At 38.6% G+C, this 19405-nt stretch overlaps 1 long non-coding RNA gene across 1 annotated transcript in view; it reads left to right on the top strand.

Annotated features, from left to right (window-relative positions):
* LOC146001174 (uncharacterized) overlaps positions 1-19405 on the top strand; it is a 52205-nt gene that overhangs the window by 18000 nt on the left and 14800 nt on the right. Inside the window, exon 2 of the long non-coding RNA XR_014443540.1 lies at positions 18659-18764. This is a non-coding gene — a long non-coding RNA (uncharacterized LOC146001174). The remainder of the gene's footprint in view (positions 1-18658; positions 18765-19405) is intronic.

Below are 19405 nucleotides of genomic sequence, written 5' to 3'. Positions count from 1 at the left end.
TTGTCACCTAAACACTACAGCTCACAGGTTGGTAAAATCTGACATAAAAGCAGATAATACGCTTAAGTCTTATTTATATGTAATTTTCACGGACGTACAATATTGTCAACAGTATCATATTTGAGCAGGTCGCTTGTCACCTAAACACTACAGCTCACAGGTTGACAAAATCTGACATAAAAACAGATAATACGCTTAAGTCTTATTTATATGTAATTTTCACAAGCGTACAATATTGTCAACAGTATCATATTTGAGCAGGTCGCTTGTCACCTAAACACTACAGTTTACAGGTTGGCAAAATCTGGCATGAAAACAGATAATACGCTTAAGTCTTATTTATATATAATTTTCACGAGCGTACAATATTGTCAAGAGCGTCAGTTTCCGTAGAGCTCTCTTTTCCATCTTCCCTCTATACAGTGAAGCTGTAGAAGACACAATTAGCTAACCTAGCATACAACATACTTTCCTAATTAATATAGATATTGTCACATATTCCTCTTATTTTATACTGTTGTAAATAGAAAAAATTATGTACGGTAAATGTTTTGTACATTATAGGGAAAAAATGCAAAATATCCCCCCAACTTTAATTCGATCCACCTCTGAATCGAATTTTTACATATTCTCACGCCGGCACATATGTTCTATTTTGCTTCTTTTACTTGCCCTTGCTTAATTAACTCTCGCTAATTAGCATTTTTTTGGAAGAAGTCAACTAGAACAACATATGGCGGTATGAGAAATATGCAAATCAAGAAATATTTTAGCAATATAAGGGCCCTAGCAATTAGCTTCGCCAACTAAGAGTACTCTTTTAAACATCTTCAGCTAGATCGTATTACTACGTGAGGACGTTTAAAATGTTTGGGTGTTGAAAAAGTTTGACCCTACTTTTTATTTCTATTGTTTGCTAATAGATGGCGCTGATAGTACCTCCTCTCTCTCTCTCCCCTCTTCTCCTCTACCCCCCTCTTTCCCCTCCTCCTGTGGGTAGGCAACACCAACAAGCATCAAATAATAATTTCGAGCCTCAAATAATAATTCGAGCCTCGTCAGTGTTGCCAATTCCTATTTGTAAATCTTTACTTTTTTTTTGGTTGGGCACCACGCACTTCTGGCGGGGTTATGGGGGCCAGGAATCCTAAAAAACAACAATTATTATTATTTTGTTTGTTTGTTTGTGTTATAATATAAGTGTGTGTGTGCGCGCGCGCGCGCGTGCGTGTGTGCGTGGCACATCGTTTCCCCGAGAGAGGTTTACAAAAATCACGATATACGGAGTTGGAAAATTACGATATGGCGCATTCGCTTATTACTGTTGCCAGCCATAAATCTCTCTCTCTCTCTTCATCTTACAGCAACGTTGGCATCTCTATTTTTTTAGTTGGAAGTAAATTGCCAACACACTCTAGTTAATAATAATACTACATATTATACACACACACGCACACACGCACGCGTGCGCGCTTGTGTTGCCATCCACCCACCTCTCTCTCTTTTACGGCAGTACCAACTCTCCTTGTTTAGTATATGTAGTGTAACGTGATATTCGCGTGCGTGACAATAAGGTCAAGATTTTTGAAAGGAAGGTGCAGAGGTCCGTGGAAAATTCAATCACTCGCACGATAATAGAAGTAAAGAAAAAAAAAACTATCACTTACAATAGTCAGGAGGGCTTGTTGAGGCTAATGACAGTATTTTGGACCGTCGCCTCAGTCTCCGCAGAGAACCAACTTGACACAAAAAAAAGGAAAACAATTTGTCAATAACCAAACTTGAAAATATCGTAGCCAAATTAAGTCGCTTTCTCAATCAATGAAAGTAAATCGCCTGTTCATCCAAGCATGGTCTTCCGATCACGTTTTAGTCAAAAATGCTCTAATGCAATGGATTCTAATTTTTACAGAGTAAGGGATAATTATTTACACTTAATTTAATTTGTTGAGTCAACTCAAGATTTATTACGCACTACCTCGCAACGCAGAATGGCAGGCGTTTTCCAAGCGTAACATATACATATACTATTCACAACAATTATTTCGTTCCTTTCGTAACAATAACTGACTAAAAGTTACTAACAATTCTTCGTTACTGGTGGCACAACAAAAAAATATAACCGGGAACAAAACCCAGTGACTACCAATGACGCAATAATGCAATATATTAAAACAGGTCAAGACAAAACTATGATTGCATTTTTTACACTACTCTTTCGTTAATTGCTAGTTATTCCAAAGGAAAAAAGACCACCCGTTTTGACATTACATATTACTTTGGTGCTCATGCTAAACTCATTTGATTATATTGCGTGAAAGTTATGTCAACTCGTGATTCTGGTTTTTGTGGGAGGGGGAGGCATTAAGCTCATTATACGAGTTGCCCGTATGCAAGGTAAATTGAACGATTAATCCTTTTTGTTACTTTGAGCAAAAACCGGGGAGGAGAGGAAGGACGTGTCTCAGCGACACTTTCTTTCTTCACTGTATCCACGGCAACATTACGACGTCTATTCACAAAAAAGAGGGGGAAGGAGAATTTGTAATTGTTTTACTCGTGATTCACTCTTCGCACTTCGTGGATTACTTATTGATTCAATTTATCATTCCGTGACGAAGGTAACTACAAGAGAGTCAAAGTGGCCTTCTCGTCCAAAAAACACACACTTTCACACTTCACTTATGAAAAGAGTCATCGAGTACATACCTCAGCCTCATCGCAATCGATCCATCCATACTAACTGGACAATCCCTCTGGATCAAGCGAACACTGGGACGTCGTCAAATCGGCCGCTTCTCGTGTTCGTCGAATACTATAGCTGCGTATTTGTTCTCATCCTTCCTTCTCACTTGTCGATCCAATTCTCCTTCGTACTTCAGGTTTCTACCAGACGAAACTAACAAGTCGTCCTCGGTGAAAAATGCTCAATGGGGAAAAGCAAATTCCATTTTCGCCATCCACGTAATTTGACGTTCCTGTATTCCCAAAAGACTCCAATCGCTTCTGACGTGTTTGCACTAAATGCGTGTGAACCAACGTTCCCTCGTAATGTTTGACGAAATCAAGTACTTGTCAAAATCAAAACTGCCGTCGAGAGAGAGAAAGGGAGAGAAGCACACTGAGTTCTGCGAGCCGCTGCTTCTCCCGTAATCTACTACGTCACGTCAGGAATCCCTCGCGTGCTCGCGAGCTGATAAGGAACTGCTGCTTTTCGTCGATGCTGTTCGTAAGGCGAAAAATGCACTAGAGACCTCTAGCGGTCAATTCATTAATCTTGAAACCAGACAGACGCGAAGCGTACCGGAGTAACATGAGGAGAAATGTGACGATATTCGATGCGGGATTTTTTCACATTATACTTAAAATCGAGTTCGCATAAAAAATCGTCACAAACTCCCCTGCCTTGCGAAAAAAGGAGAAGAACACCAATAAGGCTCAGAATTCATAACATGACCTTAGCGCAATAGTATCGCAAGAGCACCAATTACAAAATAACCCCTAACCATATTAAAACATTTATATATATACATGATATAAACAAGTTAACCTTGATGAAAACACACACATGAAAACCAGACAATAATTAAGGCAAAACACCCTCAATTTTTTTTTTTTTTTTTTGACACCAACACCTGACTGCCGACAGGAATTATTACTTGAAAGACCTGTTAATCTCTAAAAAAGGCAGTGGACAACATAGAGATTAGTAATTGCAATGATTGAAATACATTAGATAAATAAGGTAATAAATACAATAACAATAATATAAAAAATGGAAGTGAATGATCGATTGCAATCTAAAAATGGGAACGAACAAATGGTATAAAACATTTAACAATTTAAGACTGTGGTAATACATAATATCAAAAATTTTGCAACACCCAATTACCATAGGCGCCAATAGAGTTTATAATGGGGCGCACAGAATTGCCTTCTATAAAGGAAAAATAGGGATATATGATACGTAGCACTTAATTTTTGCGGAGAAACTGACACTGGAACAACGATCAGATATGCACTTACAGGTCGAAGATATTTGCGACGTAGACGGAAATATATATATATGTTGTTGCACGGGGATAAGTAATCATCCTTATGATGCCTCAATTCCACTGATTCCGAGATGTTATATAATTGTGAGGTTCCTCAAAAACCATGAAAAGAAAAAAAATGAAATACATTAGAAGAGAAGAGGAGAAGAAAAAACAAAAAGATAGGAAAGAGGAGAGGAAACCAAAGGGAGGAAGGGAATGCTGCGAGGAATAAGAGCACCAATTACAAGATATTTGAAATAAACAATCCCAAAACTATACATATACTGTCAAACGGGTATAGACATTGACATCCAAATTTACTAAATGAAGGTAAATTGTAACTTAAGTAATGAATCATAGTTTGCTTTACTTTGATGAAGATTAATGAATAAATGTTTTTTAACATACACCAAGTAAGAATACAAAACTGTGAATAAACACATAGTAATAAACAAGATATAAACAGTACACTTGCAATAGAAACCTTAACATTCTAGTACATAACAACACTTATCATACCATACCATACATGTGAAAGTGAATGCATTGGTTACCTTGGAACAGCCAGATTACGAGAATGGGGATCATGCTGGGAGGAACGACGGCGGCAGTGAGACGTGGGATGTCCACTTCTGTGGCAAAAGTTGCAGTAAAAAGAATGAGATTGACGCAGGGGGCGATTTAAATTCTGTCCTTCCATAGGATGCAGGACAGAAGCTAGGTGTGTGTCAGACAAGTCAATATCCGGTGGAGGATCATCCCGAATATAATAAGGTTTAAGATGAGATATGTGAATCTTGCGAAGAAAAACTTCGGTTTCGGGATCGACTAGGAGAACCGTTACTGGACCTAAAAGCTTAAACACTTTGGCAGGACCAGCCCATCGTTGTTGAAGTTTGGCGGTGATGTTCTGGAAGGCCTTGCTCTGAGGGAAGGTTTTATAGAGAACCATATCTCCTACTTTAACTGAAGAAGGCTGTCTTTTAGGGTCATATCGATCCCGCCGTGTGGCCCAAGACTTTTGTAGGTGATGAAAAGCTTGAGCCCAGCATTTTGCGCGGTCGGCCGAAGGAGGACCAGCCAAGTCGGAATCAGATGTGAATTCCCAAAAGAAATTCATAGGGCCATCAATGTCTCGTCCGAACATTATTTGTGAAGGTGTAGTTTGAATGCTCTCCTGTACTGCGGTATTAAACGCAAAGGAAATAGCATGTAAATGGACGTCCCATTTGGTATGGTCATCCGAATGATACACTATCAAGGAAGCCTTGAGATTGCGAATAAATCTTTCTGCCAATGAAGGATTAGGGTAATAGGAGCTAGTATAAATATGTTTCACCCGAGCTTCAAACAAAAAGGAATTAAAGTGACGAGATCGAAAATAAGAAGCATTATCCGACACCAGTTCGCAAGGAGCCCCAAACACAAGAAATAAGGAGTGAAGCTTTTCTACTATCTGATTTGATGTGGGTCCCCGACGAGGATAAAGAGAAACCCATTTTGAGAAGGCATCTACCACTACTAGAATATAAGAGTGGCCCTTTGACGAACGCACAAGAGGGCCAACAAGATCAATATATAGGCGTCGCCAAGGATGTTTTATGATCTCAGATGACAAAAACCCCGGAGGCTTTCGTATGGCCAATTTGGCCTTTTGACAAATATCACAAGACTTGACATAAGCTTTAATATCTTGAACACAGGATGGCCACCAAAAGACTGACATTATTTTCTTAGTACACTTTTGAATACCCAAATGTGAACCTCCCATAGGCATATTGTGATAATAGCGACAAATCAGGTGTTGAAGAGTGTGGGGCACAACAACTAAGGAAGCTGTAGAGCGTGGGGGTTGCCAAACAAGTAGGTCATGATACAGAGCATAATGTTTATATTTTTGTCCTGCACGTAATTGTGTTACTATTGGTTGTAAATTAGAATCTTTTTGTTGAAGATCAAGAATATCGGATTTACTAAAGGGGATAATTTGGAATTTAGGTGCCGCACAAGCAATAGAGGTAACAGGTAAGGGAGAAACCTGGAATTCCTCAGGTGAGTACATTCGTGACAAACAATCGGCAACAGGATTAAGTCGAGAGGCGATATGTTCGACGGAATACGAAAATCGCGACAGGTACAGCAACCATCGCCCAAATTTGCCATATTGCTCAGGATGTCGTAGAAGCCAGGAAAGAGCCTGATTATCGGTCTGAAGAGTAAAATGCTTTTCTGTTAAATAAGTCTCGAACTTTTTGAAACCATAAACGATCGCACAACATTCGGCCTCGTATATGGATTGTCGACGTTCTAAATCGGTCCGCTTACGGGAAGCAAAAGCAATAGGGCGTAAAGACCCGTCAGGCATACGTTGATTAAGAGTAGCCCCTAATGCCAATCCCGAAGCGTCACATTGGAGGACAAATTCCTTGGAAAAGTCCGGTAAAGCTAAAACCGTATGTTCAAGGAAAACCTGCTTAAGGTGATCAAATTGTTGTTGGTCACTCTCTGACCATACGAAGGCTATGCCCTTTTTCTTTTTATCTGTAAGAAAAGAAGTCAACTCCGAATAAGATGGGATGAAACGGGAATAGTACCCCAATAATCCAAGAATACGCTGAACAGCTTTAAGGTTCTTAGGGGGGGGTATGTCCTGAATGGCGGATATACGGTCGGGATCCAAAACAAGTTGTCCCTCACGTAAAATGTATCCCAAGTATTTGACTTCCCTTTGCATCCATTTGGACTTAATGGGATTAACAGTTAACCCAGCTTCTCGAAATGCGTGAAGAACCAATTGAAGATGTTGCAGGTGAGTTTCCTCATCCGGACTAAAGATCAAGACGTCATCGGCATATGTGACCAAGAATTTAAATTTAAATGGACCCAGAATTTTATCTAAGGCACGTGTCAAAAGTTGAGTACCCAGATTGATACCGAAGGGAACCCTGGTATACCGGTATTGACCGAAAGAGGTGACAAACGCCCTTAAGTCTTTACTGGGCTCATCTAACCTTATCTGATGGAAACTTTGACAGAGATCCAAGCAAGAAAATACCCGAGCCGATTGTAAATGTTGAAATATCAAATCAATACGGCTTTGTGGAAAGTTGTCATAGGCGATGAGTCTATTTAGATGCTTATAACTACATACCAGGCGATGTCCACCATCCTTCTTGTCAACAAGGAAACAAGGGGATGCGTAAGAAGAGGCGCATTCCTCTATGATGTTCTGATCCATCAACTCTTGAATTTTTTGACGTAGAATGGCCGTTTGTGTAGGATTTAACTGAAAGGGCTTAGAACGGAAGGGAACATTAGTGATTAAAGGAATAGACACTGGTTCCAGTGTACAACTGCCAACACGTTCTGTGACCACATCATCATATTCATGTAATAAACTTGTTATATTAGAGGGTACGTCAATCAAATGAGGAGGGTCATCGTCTTCCGGAGACCGTGCCTGGTGTAGCGTGGTGGGAGGTACAGACGAGGCGAAAGGAATGGGATCAGTGGAATAGGGAAAAGAAACGAGTAAATGTTCAAAGGAAATAGTACCCTTGGAATAGGAAAAAAAATCTGAACCAAGGATAACAGGAAAGGGTAAATTTTCTGAAATCCAAAAATTCCATTTCCAGGACAAACCCTGTAGCTTCAAGGTCAATACCACACTTGTGTCAAGGCGTATGGCCTGACTATTGACCGTTTGTAGCGTACGAGTAGTGTCTTTACAAACGGGGGGTCTGGGGCGGAAGCTGGCCAAAAATCCCCTCGCAATCAAGGACACAGAACTTCCTGAAACGAGAAGAATGCGACTCGGTGTAAAATTCAAGGTGGCATTGATAATCGGCACAGCTGTCTCAATAATAGTCAAAGGGTGTTCAATATGCGTTAAGGTGGTAGCCGCTGGTACCGAAACTTGTTGGGTGCCCAACTGTGAAAACGAAGGATTCGGTAAAGTACCACTAGTCCGTGGAACCGTGTAAGAGGGAAAATCGTCCGACATATCCAAGGTTTCTGAAAGGGGGGTAGGAGAAGGGAATGCAGGTCTAGTTGGAGGTGAATGTTCTACAGAGGCAAGCAACGGGGTTGGCGGTGAGGCACCCGAGTGTGAGGTGTTTTCCTCCGCTTGTTGCTCGACGCGACGTAATTCCATGGGCCATATTTCTCGAGATAAACTTATAAAATTGACCATAGAAGTGGGCCGATTAAAACCCATTAAAAGTAGACGGGTGGTATCCTGTAAATTCAGCAGAACCGATTCCAAAAGACTTGATTCGGTCCAATCAATGGGTAATATGTGAAAAGCGTCAAAAATTTCATGCAAATAGCTGGAAAGAAATTCATCAGTTCTCTGAGGACGTGTTAGATATTTGTTCAGTAAGATCTGCAATGTGGAAAAGGGGACCAAACGATACCAAATAACTCGTGTAAACGTTGGCCATGGAAATTTCTCAATAAGAGAATTGTACCAAACTTCCCGGAGTACTCCCTTAGTGGATGAAAACGCCATTAGCAATAAGGATTCTAAATCCAAAAGATTAAGTTTAAAGGTTTTATATATAGTTAGCAAAAAATGAAACAATTGGTCAGGGTCTGAACCGTCAGTATACGGTAAAGCTTGTAAAAGTTCTGTTGCTGCGGAATATCGAATGTGGTTTGTAACATGTGAATAGTCGGGGGGTAAGAAAAGTTCTCTAGGTGTATGAAGGTGCGGGGTTTGCTGAAAGGGGGGAGGTTGTATATTTACAAGCGGAAATGGGAAGGTCGACGATCCATACAAATGGCCATGTAGAGGGGATGACATGGTGGAAACTACTTTGGAAATTTTTCCTAAACTCAAAAGGGTAAATAACCAAAACAAAAAGGTAACTGGTCCTAACACATACGTGTTAACAATACTGAACTGCAACATAAGGAAATATAGATATGAAAAAATATAGATATATATTTATATTTTTAATCGACTGCCGACCTTTTGTGAAACAAATGAGCTCTCCCAAATAGTACACGACCAGAAGTCCTGGGAAAGGGAAGGGGAAACAAAAGTTCCTAAAAGGGGGGGGTGGGAGGGAAAAAAATTTTGTAAAAAAAAAGGGGGGTGAATCCAAACTTTTCTTACGTTTAACGAGTAAAGCAGAAAATGTATGTATACAGAACCAGATCTGCTACCAAAAACTTTGTAACGTGATAGTCGCGTGCGTGACAATAAGGTCAAGATTTTTGAAAGGAAGGTGCAGAGGTCCGTGGAAAATTCAATCACTCGCACGATAATAGAAGTAAAGAAAAAAAAAACTATCACTTACAATAGTCAGGAGGGCTTGTTGAGGCTAATGACAGTATTTTGGACCGTCGCCTCAGTCTCCGCAGAGAACCAACTTGACACAAAAAAAAGGAAAACAATTTGTCAATAACCAAACTTGAAAATATCGTAGCCAAATTAAGTCGCTTTCTCAATCAATGAAAGTAAATCGCCTGTTCATCCAAGCATGGTCTTCCGATCACGTTTTAGTCAAAAATGCTCTAATGCAATGGATTCTAATTTTTACAGAGTAAGGGATAATTATTTACACTTAATTTAATTTGTTGAGTCAACTCAAGATTTATTACGCACTACCTCGCAACGCAGAATGGCAGGCGTTTTCCAAGCGTAACATATACATATACTATTCACAACAATTATTTCGTTCCTTTCGTAACAATAACTGACTAAAAGTTACTAACAATTCTTCGTTACTGGTGGCACAACAAAAAAATATAACCGGGAACAAAACCCAGTGACTACCAATGACGCAATAATGCAATATATTAAAACAGGTCAAGACAAAACTATGATGCATTTTTTACACTACTCTTTCGTTAATTGCTAGTTATTCCAAAGGAAAAAAGACCACCCGTTTTGACATTACATATTACTTTGGTGCTCATGCTAAACTCATTTGATTATATTGCGTGAAAGTTATGTCAACTCGTGATTCTGGTTTTTGTGGGAGGGGGAGGCATTAAGCTCATTATACGAGTTGCCCGTATGCAAGGTAAATTGAACGATTAATCCTTTTTGTTACTTTGAGCAAAAACCGGGGAGGAGAGGAAGGACGCGTCTCAGCGACACTTTCTTTCTTCACTGTATCCACGGCAACATTAGGACGTCTATTCACAAAAAAGAGGGGGAAGGAGAATTTGTAATTGTTTTACTCGTGATTCACTCTTCGCACTTCGTGGATTACTTATTGATTCAATTTATCATTCCGTGACGAAGGTAACGACAAGAGAGTCAAAGTGGCCTTCTCGTCCAAAAAACACACACTTTCACACTTCACTTATGAAAAGAGTCATCGAGTACATACCTCAGCCTCATCGCAATCGATCCATCCATACTAACTGGACAATCCCTCTGGATCAAGCGAACACTGGGACGTCGTCAAATCGGCCGCTTCTCGTGTTCGTCGAATACTATAGCCGCGTATTTGTTCTCATCCTTCCTTCTCACTTGTCGATCCAATTCTCCTTCGTACTTCAGGTTTCTACCAGACGAAACTAACAAGTCGTCCTCGGTGAAAAATGCTCAATGGGGAAAAGCAAATTCCATTTTCGCCATCCACGTAATTTGACGTTCCTGTATTCCCAAAAGACTCCAATCGCTTCTGACGTGTTTGCACTAAATGCGTGTGAACCAACGTTCCCTCGTAATGTTTGACGAAATCAAGTACTTGTCAAAATCAAAACTGCCGTCGAGAGAGAGAAAGGGAGAGAAGCACACTGAGTTCTGCGAGCCGCTGCTTCTCCCGTAATCTACTACGTCACGTCAGGAATCCCTCGCGTGCTCGCGAGCTGATAAGGAACTGCTGCTTTTCGTCGATGCTGTTCGTAAGGCGAAAAATGCACTAGAGACCTCTAGCGGTCAATTCATTAATCTTGAAACCAGACAGACGCGAAGCGTACCGGAGTAACATGAGGAGAAATGTGACGATATTCGATGCGGGATTTTTTCACATTATACTTAAAATCGAGTTCGCATAAAAAATCGTCACAGTAGGTTGGCAAAAATTGTTTTATGCACTGTAAACCAAACCTCAAGCAAAATTGCCAGCTCCTTGCTTGAGGCTAGGTTAGACCAAGAAAAGCTGTAGGTAGGCTATCGGTTGTTTAACTCTTCCCTCTCTTTCTCTCCTCTCTTTTTTTTGTAAAAAAGCTATGGCAAAAACAGTAGGTTGGCAACCTTGCTTTATGCACTGTAAACCAAGCCTCAAGCAAAATTGCCAGCCCCTTGCTTTAGGTGGTTAGACCCGAAAAAAAAACCTTGGTGATTTTTTTCGAGTAAGATGTTGGCAATACTGCGAGAAAATAAGACTTATGCCTTACAAAAACAAACCATTAAGAAGCCTCAAGCAAGATTGCCAGCTCCTTGCTTTAGGTGGTTAGACTAAAAAAAAACCTTGGTGATTTTTTCGAGTAAGAAGTTGGCAACACTGCAAGAAAATGAGGCTCATGCCTTACAAGAAAAATCCATTAAGGCGAGCCTCATTTTCTGGCGCGGCTCCCGCCCACTACCACTACTGATGTGAAATCCTCTGTAACATAAGATGTCAGATCTGGATCTCGGGGTAGCCATTTGAAGAGAATTCCTCAATGAAGTGTTCAGAGACAAATTGATTGGACGAGGATCGCCAAATTTACCAGCACCTCTAAAATTGCCACCCCGAAGTCCAAATCTGACATCTTGTGATAATGCGCTATGAGGGCACATTAAACAGAAAGTCGCCATTATCAGACAACTGATGAACTTCAAGAAGCTGTTCGCAGTGCGTTTCCTTCCCTCACGCCAGCCAAGTTACGGAGGATTTCACATCGCACCTGGAGGCGAATAATACTGTGGCATGAAAATAGCTGTGTGCACACAGATCCTCTGGAGTAAATGGTGGTCATTGGTCTGATTTAATGGTATACCATCCTCTCATCATACGCATGCTGTTAAAATAACATTTTGCAGGTTTGTCTACAATTCAAATGGGGGGTAAAGGGACTTTTGGTACACCCTGTAGACATGTTATGTAATAAGGTTATGTAATAAAACCTGGCCTAGCTTGATGAAACAATCATATAAATCTAATGCTGACAATATTTATATTAATACACCCTTAGATATTAATGGACAATACGCTGTTGATGATGGAAATAGTGAAATGAACATCAATAAGCAATTAAAACAAGGGTACTAGTTTACTATCCTTCGGACACATTTATTTATTTTTACAGAAGAAACTACTTACTGTAATAAGTTCCTGTAGCATTGTCGAACATGGGGAAGGTGTTTTGTGTGAGGTGGGAATGTTTCATAGCTGAAATTCATGTTGTTCGTTGAAAATTAATTCTCCAACAGAGAATAGCGTTTGGCGCGTACACCTTCGTACACCATCGCGCATCGTCGTCGTCTTCTTCTTCATGCATCACTTGTCGTGATTGTGTTTTGTTCATGTTCATTGGGTATCCAGTGTTTCGAACTGTCTGCGTTTGCAACGAGAGTTAGAAGGATGGCGTGTCGCAAGCCGCACAAACCATTGGCGCTAGCCCCACGAACCACTGGCACGTGGTTAGGTTAGGAAACATAATTAAAATTTGTTGTCGTGTTAGTATCAGGATCTAGAAATTGGAAATAATTGCGAACCATGGACGCTAGCCCCACGAACCATTGGCGCTAGCCCCACGAACCATTGGCACGTGGTTAGGTTAGTTCAGTTAGGTTAGGAAACATAGTTAAAATTTGGTGTCGTGTTAGTATCAGGATCTAGAAATTGGAAATAATTGCGAACCATTGGCGCTAGCCCCACGAACCATTGACGCTAGCCCCGTGGACAAGCGACAATAAATATCGTAGAAGCATGGGAATGAATGTAGAAGTAAATTGGAACCTTAGTAGAATGCACTTAGGGACTTTATTTTAATGCTAAGGGAACCAAACCTACCCTGCCTAACCTAACCATGATAGCATATATTGAGCAAAATATTAAGTGATCGCTAAAACTCTGCAGTATGTATTAACAGACATAAATCAAAATCGAACCATGTAAAAATTGCATTCATAGCATGATGAAATCGCAATAATACAAAAGGAACTTGGGCCGTTGTGGTACATCGTAGTAAGACATTTTGTTGGACAAACTGAAGGAACATAGAAACAAATAGGCTCCATTGATACATACGATTTTTGTCGAATATCGCCACCTGACAAAGTATCTCACTACAATATGCGACAGAAATTGCATGCATGGCACACTCATGGAATTGATTTTTGTTGGATGTCTTTGGACTGCAACATCCAACAGAAATCGCATGCATAAACAAGAGCTTTAGAGTGCAAATATGTTGCTGGAATTTTATTACTGTTCTGGCTTCTTAACCTTATTTAATCTAGCAGTGCTTACAATGGTTTTCTTTCATCATCCTGACGTATTACTGGTTTCGCACAAGTTAACATACGTTTACAATGACATTGCACAATTCTTAGATATCAAGAAGAATCCAACAAAATGGGATATATACTCTTGAATACTATCACGAAAAATTGAAACACAAATCTGCATTGGCGAACGTTATAAAAAATTGGCAAGTGCATGCTCCCAACCTCAAGTTTACTGCAACACTAGTATTGCAATGAAATTAACGCCACTCGCTGTCCTGTCTGTTTAAACTCGTGAGAGATGGTCATTAAACTCTCACTGAGTGAAGTTAATGTCCAATATTATGAAATAAAATACTAATAATAAATATGTAAATATTTTAATATATTTACTCGAATCATTCAATCATAAAAGCATATCACTTTCTTCAAGAATTGATTTTTCTCTCCCAGCCCTGCTAAATTTTCACTTTTCATTTACAGATTTATATGAGGGGTGCCGAGAAAGTAATTTCCAGTTAGTAGGGACCTTGATTTTTTGCAAACGCAAAAACCGTGAAAAATGTTAATTGCTGTTTTGCAGTTTGAATTCAAATAATAGAGAAATTAAGTCAATATCATAGAAGATAATATTGGTACTTGACATCTATACCTGGATCTATACGAGATTATTATTTCCATTTGCAAGAACATCGATTTAGTTTAGTTTGTAATTGTCAGGGAAAAATGTAAATTTTGTCCTGGAAAACTCGGGGAATTTTATTTCTGCTTGTTTGTAGCCACCCTGGAACTGTAATAGATAATGAAAAATGTGATATTCTTTGTCCGAGCATTGGTATAAGTATGAAGAAAGAAGAGTGCACACTTGCCTGGTTATAAAATGGCCGCAAGCTTTTGTAGATCTAAATATAATAGGGGAGGTACATGTATTTTTGTAAGAAATAAAATGGCTACTGATGACCGTAAACTTGATCACTATTGTCAGGAAAAAGATTTTGAATGTTGTGGTATTGTAATTGATTCCCTCAAACTATTAGTATTAGTAATTTATAGAACTGACAGCAATATTAATGTGTTTTTTCATAATTTTAAATTATCACTAATATTACTAAAAGTGATTGCATATCAAGTATAGGTGAAGCTGGACTATCTGATCATTCGTTTCAGAAACTTGAAATTAATAATCTTAACTTAAAAACTCACAAAAATAAAATTAATAAGGATGCTATATATATCAATAAAATAAATTTTAGTATAGAATATATTCATTATTTTAACCAACTCTTAAAATTTGAAATGTGGGAAGACGTGTACAGAGCTCAATCTGTCAACGAAAAATATAATGCCTTCATAAATATATTCCAGTACAACTTTGAATTAGCCTTTCCTGCCAAACCATATAGAAATAAGCAATCTCCAATTAAAAAATGGATAACGCAAGGAATTAGAATATGTGAAAAGAAAAAAATGTTGTATAGGCTTAGTAAAGTAAATGCCTACCCTTATTTTAAGGAGTATTTTAGATCATATAAGAAAACTTACAAACAGGTAATTGCTGATGCAAAGAAATATGAATATGAAAAATTAATTGCCACTTCAAATAATAAAAGTAAAGCTATGTGGAATATTATGAAACAAGAATCTGGAACGATATATGATAAACCTCCAATTAATAAAATACTAGTGGCAAATGAAGAAATAACTTAACCCAAAAAATTAGCTGAAAACTTCAATTCAGTCTTTATAAATCAAATTGATAAATTAATCCAACAACTTCCTGCACATAAAAATAATTATCAAGGAATTAAAACTAATAATCACTCTGTTTATATATCCCGTAACTGAATACAAACTTGATTCTCTCATAAATGCTCGCATGAGGAAGAAATGTGCAGGATATGATGGGATACCAGATGCTATAATTAAAAAAATGTTCCGCCAATATCTTAAAAGTGCTTACCTTTTTATGTAATGAATCTTTTAGAGCTGGAGTTTTCGCAGACCAAGCTTAAATTATCAAGAGTTATACCTATTTATAAAAAGGGTGACACTTCAAGTATTGATAATTATAGACCAATATCACTATTATCATGCTTAGATAAAATACTAGAAGAACTGATGCATCGAAGATTGAAAGACTTTCTTACAAAAATTAATATAATTACGTCTAGTCAGCATGGATTCATAGAAAATAAGTCTACAGAAACTGCACTTATGAATTTATTTCTAATAATTTACATTCAATGGACTCAAAATTAAATACTGTGAATATTTTCTGTGACCTTTCTAAAGCCTTTGACTATGTTAACCATAAAATACTAATTGAGAAATTATATAAGTGTGGGATTAGAGGCACAGCCAATTGTATATCTGGTGTCATGCATGAATGCTAAATTCTTGTGCACTTGGCTTTAAATGCATTCTTAACAGGTGAATACAGGCAGCCACAAACCATCATGTTTCTAAACTGTGTGTTGGATGTTCCTTTTCATTCTTTGTTGAAATCCTTCATACACAAGGGCACCCATCTTAATTGGAAATTTAAAATTGCTTCCATCCACAAAAATTGTTCTATACTAGTAGTTTTCACCCTTGTCAGCGTGTGCCTGTTTGAACTTCAATCTTTTTGTTGGATTGACTTGCCTGATTCATAGCTTTTGCAGGTCCATATGAAAGAGAAAATTGACCTTGCTAATTTAAAATCTTTTCAGAGTATTTCCAACTCTAGATACCACTTTGGATGCAATTATTTTAGAGATTCTTTCTCATAATCTGCTCTTATGTATTAGAATGGTGCGTTTTACTCACTATCAATTCAAATAAAAATGTATAAATAACTTACGTGAGTGGGTAAGAATGTTTTTTCAGGACGACTTCCTTCATTAGGTAATAAAAAAATAAAAAACTTTAGGTGCCAAACATGGTACTGCATTGTTAAATCGTAAGTTGAGGATAGAAAAGGTAAAATAACTTACGGTGGCAGCATAAAAACTCCGATGGAAGTCTTCGCTTGTTAAAAATTCCCTATGTTAACAACAAAAACCACAACTAAAACAAATAAAAATCAAAGATCTATTCCAGTCCCCTAGTGACTTCCATCAGTGTTGGGTAGCACTCATGTGCACACACACACACATATATACAGAATCTAACTACCTAACTCTCTAGCCTTCTTAAACCTGAAGGTTCATGGCTGCAGCAACACAGGCCTTCCATCTGTCCCTAGCCTGAGCAAGATCTATATACTCTTTTCAATCCCTACCGATTTCCTTTAGGTCCATCTCAAGGTTGTCCCTCCATCTTCGTCTTGGCCTTCCTACAGGTCTCTTACCATCAGGTTTCCCAACAAGAATCCTGTAAACTATTCTTTCCTCTCCCATTCGTGCCACATGGCCTGCCCACCTGTCTTCTTGATTTGATCATTCTAATAATATCTGGACATGAATACAAATTATGTACTTCTAAATTATGTAACCTTCTCCACTCACCTATCTCCTCATCCCTTTTAGGTCCAAATATTTTCCTAAGGATCTTATTTTCAAATACAGAATCAGAAACTGAAAAATATATATTTACATGTAATTTTTTATTTGCTTTAATCAAACTATTCTAATATTTTACAGGGCTGTTTACATGAAAAAGATTTTCTGTAAGAGACATGTATTGTATATGTATGGTCTCAAGAAGCATACAAGCAATTTTAAATGTGTTTTTTTAAAAAAATATGATTTTTATCCACCATGCTTCCTGCACATATCAATGTTTGCACGTACTACACCACAATTCTTTTGCTAAATCATGAGCAGACTATTTGTAGGCAAGAATCGTGAATATGTCATGGCTACAATGTTTCTTTTAGTGGATATTGGAGCTGAAGTAGATCTTAAATCTATCTTTAATTTTCCTAGTCCTGAATGAAGTTATTTAGCATGTTCCTAGGTTCTGATAAATTGTGTGGTAAATCAATCTCCTGAGTTACCTGTATATATCCTTTTTCATGTATTATAATATTTTGCTGCGGTGGCTCAGTCGGTAACACGTCTGACTACCATGCTAAAGGTCCTAGGTTCGATCCCCGGCCTGTTCAAATCCGGGAACATTTCTAACGGAAGTGGTCCCGGCGCCCACCCAGTGTCGAATAACATGGGTACCTGGGGGAAACCCTGGGGGGTAAAGGCGGTCAGGGGCATGGTGCTGATCACATCACCACCACTCACGAGCGGATCAAGAAAGTGTGGGGCGTTACCCCCACACCCCCTTATATGGCTTCATGGCATGGTGCTAAGCACAGGGGAACACTTTACCTTTTTTATAATATTTTACAAGATATACATTGAGCACACAATAACATTAGCAAATTTTGATCTGCTTCAATGGTGGCTACTAGGATTATCCATGTAAAAAAGTAATATTCAACTGTCTTTATTGCTTGTAAAAGTGTTTATTGTACTGCCCCTCATCATCCTTCCTTTAGAAGAAATGGGTTTCATCAGATTTTCCTTCAGTGAATAGGCATCATCAGTAATTAAAATATGCAAATTCAGAAACTTTGTTTTCCATAACCTCTGACATAAATGAACTTATACCGGGTGGTCCATTTATAATGATAAAGGTAAAGTGTTCCCCTGTGCTTAGCACCACGCCATAAAGGCGTATACGGGGTGTGGGAGTAACGCCCAACGCTATCTTGATCCGGTCGTGAGTGGGGGTGATGTGATCAGCATCATGCCCCTGACCGCCTTTACCCCCCAGGGTTTCCCCCAGGTACCCATGTTATTCGACACAATGATAGTATTGAATATTGCATGCAGAATGCATCCAATCGAAAAATTGCACAGAACAAAAGTTTGATACTATTGAGGGGGTATGTCAATGCCGCAAAAATTTCGTCGCCACCACCCACCCCGTAGAGGGGTTGGGGGGTAAATGTGAAATTTCAAATGGAACATACATATTTGGATTCAGTGTTGAAAAATAAGTATTTTTTGTTCAAAAAATTTGTAAAAAAATTGCAACCTTTGAACATTTATAAACATTTGGTATTTTCAGTTTCATTTTGTTCCCTTTATGTAATAACCGTTTTGGTTTCCGTTGAGAACATTGCAAAAACGATTTTTATTCAAAAGCTGTGTGCAAAGAATTCGGCAAAAGAAAATTGTTTGTGGTATACAAAATAGAACTTATTGACTTTATTTTGTATTAATGTTCTTATTTCTTCTAATTCCAGAAATGGGAGAAAAGGGTCATGGAAACAATGAACGAGGCTGCCGAAGAAGATCGAAAACTGGCAATGGCAGCTTACAGGCTGAATGACGGTGTTCCATGGACAACAGGTATTGTTGATGGGGGGCTAGAGCCAGTGGTCTCATGGACACCAAATCAGCCAAATCTGGATGCACTGTCATTGTCGGCTTTTATACAAAGAAATTGTTATACGTAGGAGTGAGGAACAAATTTTGCATTGTGTGTGCCAAAGCAGCCAACCGAGAAGTGTAACAGTCTGCTTTGGTGGTACAAAATAGTAAGCTGCCATAAATACAAATCTTAGAGGCCGAAATCAAAATAATGTTAATATTCGCAGAACCCTTACAAAATTGCTAAGTTGGAAACGGCGGAAGGTATTTTGCTATGTTGTTCACAGCGCCTCAATTTCACTTGATGCAAAACTGGACCCAATAAACATCATGGCAAGGACTGAGCAGTGTATAAGCAAGATACATACGATTGCTTGCAAGAAGGGGAAGGTAAGCCAAGCTTCGTATTCTTATATAGCACACATAAATAAACAGTGTTACGATTATCAATATTAATACCTTCACCACTAACTACACATGTTACATATTCCCACACTTGTTGGTTGATATGGCAAGGTCAAATTATCGTACACATATTTCAATTTGTAACAATTTGACAACTTTATTCAATTATATCTTCAACAATAACAATTCTATTACTCGTAGATTCACTACGCCTG

Source organism: Lepisma saccharinum, chromosome 17 (genome assembly GCF_977018435.1).
Source record: "Lepisma saccharinum chromosome 17, izLepSacc3.1, whole genome shotgun sequence".
NCBI classification, from domain to species: domain Eukaryota; kingdom Metazoa; phylum Arthropoda; class Insecta; order Zygentoma; family Lepismatidae; genus Lepisma; species Lepisma saccharinum.
Note: the sequence above shows the minus strand (reverse complement) of the source record. Positions and strands in the feature narration are given on the sequence as shown.